Genomic DNA, 5,793 nt, shown 5'->3' on the forward strand with positions numbered 1-5,793 from the left:
ATTAATTTTCTTTTTTATTTTCTATTAACTGATCATTTCTTTGTATGTCCTGTTACCTTCTGTTTCTAATTTTAAATGAACGCCATATTCTTTGGAAGGTTGAATTTCAAGTTAGTGGCCCCTGTGGGCTTGTTCTACATGAATAGTGTTCATTTTAATAATAATAATAATAATAATAATAATAATAATAATAATAATAATAATAATAATAATAATAATAATAATGAGTGCATGAGGGAAAATTGAAGTAGATTTTGGGAACAGGATTCAGTTGAGTGAGACGTCTTCGTGGCATTTTGATTAGTCTTCCAGTATGGATTCATGAATGGATCGGACGGCATAAGCTCGCGACTTCATTCCTTGCGCAACATTGCTTGTGGGTTGGAGACTTACTTTGTAAGGGAATCCGCTTTCAGGGAAAAATCCAATCAGTTGTGGATATAGAACATAAATAGCTTCCCAAGTGCCTTTACTGCATGAAATATAGGTTTCCTTTTTTGGTAATTAGGAGTACGACAAAAATATATGAAGTTTGTAGAAAAGAACAATGCACACAAAAATGTGGTTGTTGTCAAAGGCAAATGAAGGAAGTTAGCCCAGCAAAGACTTTACCCGATCTAACTTACTTTTGCTATGTAGGCACTACAGCTGTAAGAGTTGGTTAGGCCCTTAAGCCAGTATCATAGACATAGTCATTTTCTGATATGTTTATCATAAGACATTGCTTTTTTGTTATGATTCTTGTAGTTGCATATATTTGGGTATATGGTCTTAACCAATGGATATAGTTGTTGATAACCTCAAGTTTGGAATTTCTCATCATTACCAGACGGGAACCAACCTGATAATGTTGACCTAAAGTTAGGTCAGTTTGAATTGTTTAGATCAGGTAAGTGGTCTAGTTTATACGTTTATACACTGAACCTCAGACCGTTCATGATAGTATTTTACGTGTCTGGGCTTTAAAAGACTTTATATATTGAGTCTTAGAGAGGTTAAGTAAGAGTGATGGTCTGGTCTGTGCATTGCTCAAAGGATAAGTTAGGTTTGGTTTGGTGACCGGCAATTTTGGCATAGGAAATACTTTGATCCTTCATAATCATTCATTTAATCTTACCACCGTTATTGTCTATTCAATTTTATATAATGGCGCTTTAATGAGAAGTTGGTGAACGACATAAAAGAGAAATAGCTTAAAAGTATTTCATAGCTTTTACGTAATTATGATACTGGTAGGGGTTAGTGTCTTAATCCGTAGTTGTATAATGAAGTTCTTTTCGTGTAAGAACAAAATCTCCTAATGTCTCCATTTCTTTTGTCATTATAACACATACTTTTCCAAATTGCCATATATACAATTGAACAATTATTCTAAACGAACACCCATGTTTCATGCATGGTTAAATTGGCATTGTAAAAATGTACGCAGAATGACAGGAAAAAAATTTATGGCAGCACCGCAATTAAAAGGGAATAAAACGTACTTCTGGGAATTCCAAACAATAAAGGTAAACAAGTAAAAAATGCGCCGAAGTTTCTTCGGCGCAATCGAGTTTTCTGTAGAGCGCATAATCAAGGCCAACGAAAATAGATCTATCTTTCGGTTGGCTCGGTATAATGCTGTATGAGCCGCAGCCAATGAAACTTTAACCACGGCCCGGCGGTGGCATATCCTATATCGTTGCCAGAAGCTCGATTATGGCCAACTTTAACCTTAAATAACATAAAAACTACTGAGGCTAGAGGGCAGCAATTCGGTATGTTTGATGATTGGAGGGTGGACGATCAACATACCAATTTGCAGCCCTCTGGCCTCCCTAGTTTTTAAGATCTGAGGGCGGACAGAAAAAAGTGCGGACGAACAGTCAAAGCCGGCACAACAGTTTTCTTTTGCAAAAAACTAAAACTGTACCCGTTGAGTACTTACACTAAAGTGAGGCTTCTTGAAAGTAGTTCAATAAGAGGTGGTCCTCTCCTCATGTTGATGGCCTAATTTCAAGGCCACGGCCCCCACCTGGCGCGGTGGTTCAGAAGTGCCAAGTGTACCACCGTTTGTTTTTCTTTCGTCTGTTCTCAGTTTATTTGTTATATCTTCGTGTTTGACCTAATTTTTAATTTGAAGTTTTTTCTTTTTTGTGATGTTTTGTTTATTTGGTTTTTAGTATTGTCTAGTTTCTTTTTATAGAAGCTGTTTTTTTATTTGCGTCATTTGTTTTTATCTTTTTTACGTTTTTTTATATTCATTAAATATTTTCTTGGGCTAATTTGCTCGGTTATATACTGTTTTTTATTTCAAGTTAGAAAAGGTGTATTTTTAGTTATATATATATATATGTAATATATATATCTAATATAAATTATTTATATGTATATATGATATATATATATGTATATATATATATATAAAAGAGCCTCGATGGCTCAGTCGGTTACAACAGCAGCTTCGGACTTCGTAGAGGTCTGTATTTCAATCCCGCAAGCCGGCTGATCAGAGAGGCAGACACTTTGCTATCCGTGTAGACATCCCGGGATTATATATGTAATCAACGGATAGGTTTGCTAAAAGCAAATGGATGTTACAGACTAAATACACACAAAACAAAGCCATTACAACACCTTCTAAAAACATAACAAACATCTCACACGTCTCGAACGCTCGCCATACCCGCGCAATAACTATCGCTGCTGGGAAGAAAGGGCGTTGGGTCTGGTATGATACATGAAACATACGTACCGGGGTCTAAGCGATGTCAGGCAGGGCAGCCGATCGAGACCACAGGTCTACCCCAAAGCCAAATCAAAAGTCCTTCAAAGAGAGGCATCGTGCTTACCCCATACAAAAATGGGAATAAAAGCACGTTAAAAGAAAAAGAAGAATATATATATATATATATATATATATATAAACAATATAATTTATATGTTTTATTTGCCTGCATCGAATGGAAAATAATTCTGGGGGCCTAAATCTTTATAAGTTTATGAAGTGTATAGTGCCATTCTCTCTTTATTGGTTATTTTCTGTTGCATACGTCGTGTGTGTTTTGTGTTTGCGTTTATGTCCGTCATTTAAGTTGTATCCCTTACAGAAATATCTGTTTAGTTTGCTTTTGGACTGCGTTTGTGAGATAAATCTCAAGACCTTTTCGTGTTATTGGTTACTTTTGTGTCTTGTATCTGCATGTCCTTGTATATTTTTTTACTACTGCATGCCGTATTTCCTTACTGTTGTGTCCTTCTATCTGGGATTGTATTCCTATGGTGTAATATCTTCCGCACGTTAAATTATTCTGTCTTTGTTGTTTGTTTGCGTTTAGCTCCGTGACGTAACTGTTTGTGATTTGTATTTTTCAGTTGTTGGGATGTAAACATAGGGTGGTATATATTATTCGTCTGCTCCTGAGTGACGGATTTTTCGTCGTTTTGCGTTACATCTCTCAGATTTTATGTCAAGGGTATATATTATTTTTTATAATATATACCACTCATCTAATTTTGCGTTATTCTACATGTTATTTTCTTCGTGTTGCTGTAGTTCGTCTTGGTTTCAATCCCGTAGGGGGATAGTGCCGTCAGTGCAAGCGATGCACTGTGAACATTACCTAAGGTTCTTTGAAGCGTCCCTTCGGCCCCCAGCTGCAGCCCCTTTCATTCCTTTTACTGTACCTCTGTTCATGTTCTCTTTTTTTTAATCTTACTGTCCAGCCTCTCCCAACAATTGTTTCATAGTGCAACGTCTTGGTTTTCCTTCTGTTACGCCTTGAAAACCTTTTTACTCTCATTTTCCATTTCAGCGCTGAAAGATCTCATAGGTCCCAGTGCTTGGCCTTTGGCCAAAATTCTATTTTCCATTCCATATTGATTTCAAATGTACTTAATATTGTGTTGAAACATTGCATATCTACCAGGATATAATACGTGTTTTTACATAGAGCAGTGATGTTAGTCTTGAAATTTCCCAAGTAAAATCGATATAAATGGAAAAACTACACACTTTCTCTCTCTCTCTCTCTCTCTCTCAAGGGTAGGTAAATTTCACCGTCATGAATCAGAGAGAAATGTGCATACTCTCCAATGCTTCGAAAGGCAAACTACAGTACTTTGTAGACCGCCCTTACTCCCTGGACCGTCAGATATACCTTTACCCTTTTAGCAACAGCAATCTGTCTCTGTCTGTTTGTCTGTCTCAGTCTGCTTTCTCCCCCCCCCCAATGTAATGACTCCTCCATGTTTTTTTTTTTTTTTCTCACCTACGAGGTATAGGTGTCTCCTTTGGCACTTTGAATTTTGGCATCTCTCTCTCTCTCTCTCTCTCTCTCTCTCTCTCTCTCTCTCTCTCTCTCTCTCTCTCTCTCTCTTGTAATCTTATGCGCAGGAGAATTTACTAAAGTAATTTCCCAACATCAAAATATATTTAAACTTTTGTTTCATATGCTAACAGGAAAATTTAGGTATTATAATTGTAAATGTTTTCCCTCTTCGTAAATTAAGGTGATGGCGTATTTTGCAAATCTTTGTTGTCACTGAAAGTTAATTCGAATATTTTTCCTTCATTCTGGCTGTCCTTCTGCTTCTCTGTTTCTCCTGTCTGCCCTTATGCCACAATCTCTCGTTTTCTTGTTTTTCTTCTTTTTATCTTCACTTTTAAAACTTATAGATTGAACTGTAAATTTGATAATTTTTCTTAGTGATGTTCATTGAAGATGTTTCCTCTCTCTCTCTCTCTCTCTCTCTCTCTCTCTCTCTCTCTCTCTCTCTCTCTCTAATGGTCCTTGAATTTGTATTCATATTTGTAAACTTCTTGATTTCATTCATTATTTTTAAATTTCCGTTTATTTCTTTCTCTCTCCCCCACGCACACGCATACGCATCATTAATGTCGATTTCATATTTCTACAATCATCACGATTAATTCTATATATTCTGAAATGAATGTTTCTCTCTCTCTCTCTCTCTCTCTCTCTCTCTCTCTCTCTCTCTCTCTCTCTCTCTCTCTCTCTCTCTTATCCTCATTTCTGAGAAGGGATGCAACAGAAATATCGCCTTTTCTCTCTCTCCCGCTCAGAGTGTCACATTCAGAAATAGTGTTGATCTTGTCACGACGGATGAAGCAAATGAGTCAAAGTGAGTTGGTTGGAGTAAATTTGGGCACGAGATTCACGCATTCCATTCACGCGTCATTTTGATGATGACGTCATCGTCAACAGTGCTGCCAACTGTACGACGAGATCATGATGGCATTGTAGAGGATGGATGCAATGATTTAAAGTTGAGTTTCTCGTTCACTGATAGCAGTAATTGTGTATAATAATATTATTTAGATTCAAAATGGTTTCCATTACTGGAGTAGGATTGAAGGTAAGGTTCAGAAAAAGATGGGAAATATTTGGTATGATTACATTTCCTCAGTGACGTCATTGAGGTGAGTCATGCCACTCCAGATAGACAGAGGTAAATTTACGTCTTTTAAAGGAATGGCAGACGTCTGGTCTAGAGCTTTGGAATCTGGGAATATTTCCGGCCAATGATTTTGGCCGCCAGGAGAAAATCGTGTTTCTGTCAAGGTTCTGAAACAGGTTTCAAAAATAAAGTAACTCTTCATGCAAGCAGTAGATGTCCCTTTGTTTATCTTTTTCTTTCTCTGTTGACTGGTTCTATTCTTTCCCCACGAGAACAAGAGCGGCATCAAAGAGAAGTTAGCTCCTCTGTCTTTTTTGTATAGGTACTATTTCGATCAGTGTTCTGTTGAGCTTAGGGAGAGAATTCTTCCTACTCTCGGGCATCGTCGTAACG

The sequence above is a fragment of the Macrobrachium rosenbergii genome, chromosome 54 (genome assembly GCF_040412425.1).
Source record: "Macrobrachium rosenbergii isolate ZJJX-2024 chromosome 54, ASM4041242v1, whole genome shotgun sequence".
NCBI classification, from domain to species: Eukaryota; Metazoa; Arthropoda; class Malacostraca; order Decapoda; family Palaemonidae; genus Macrobrachium; species Macrobrachium rosenbergii.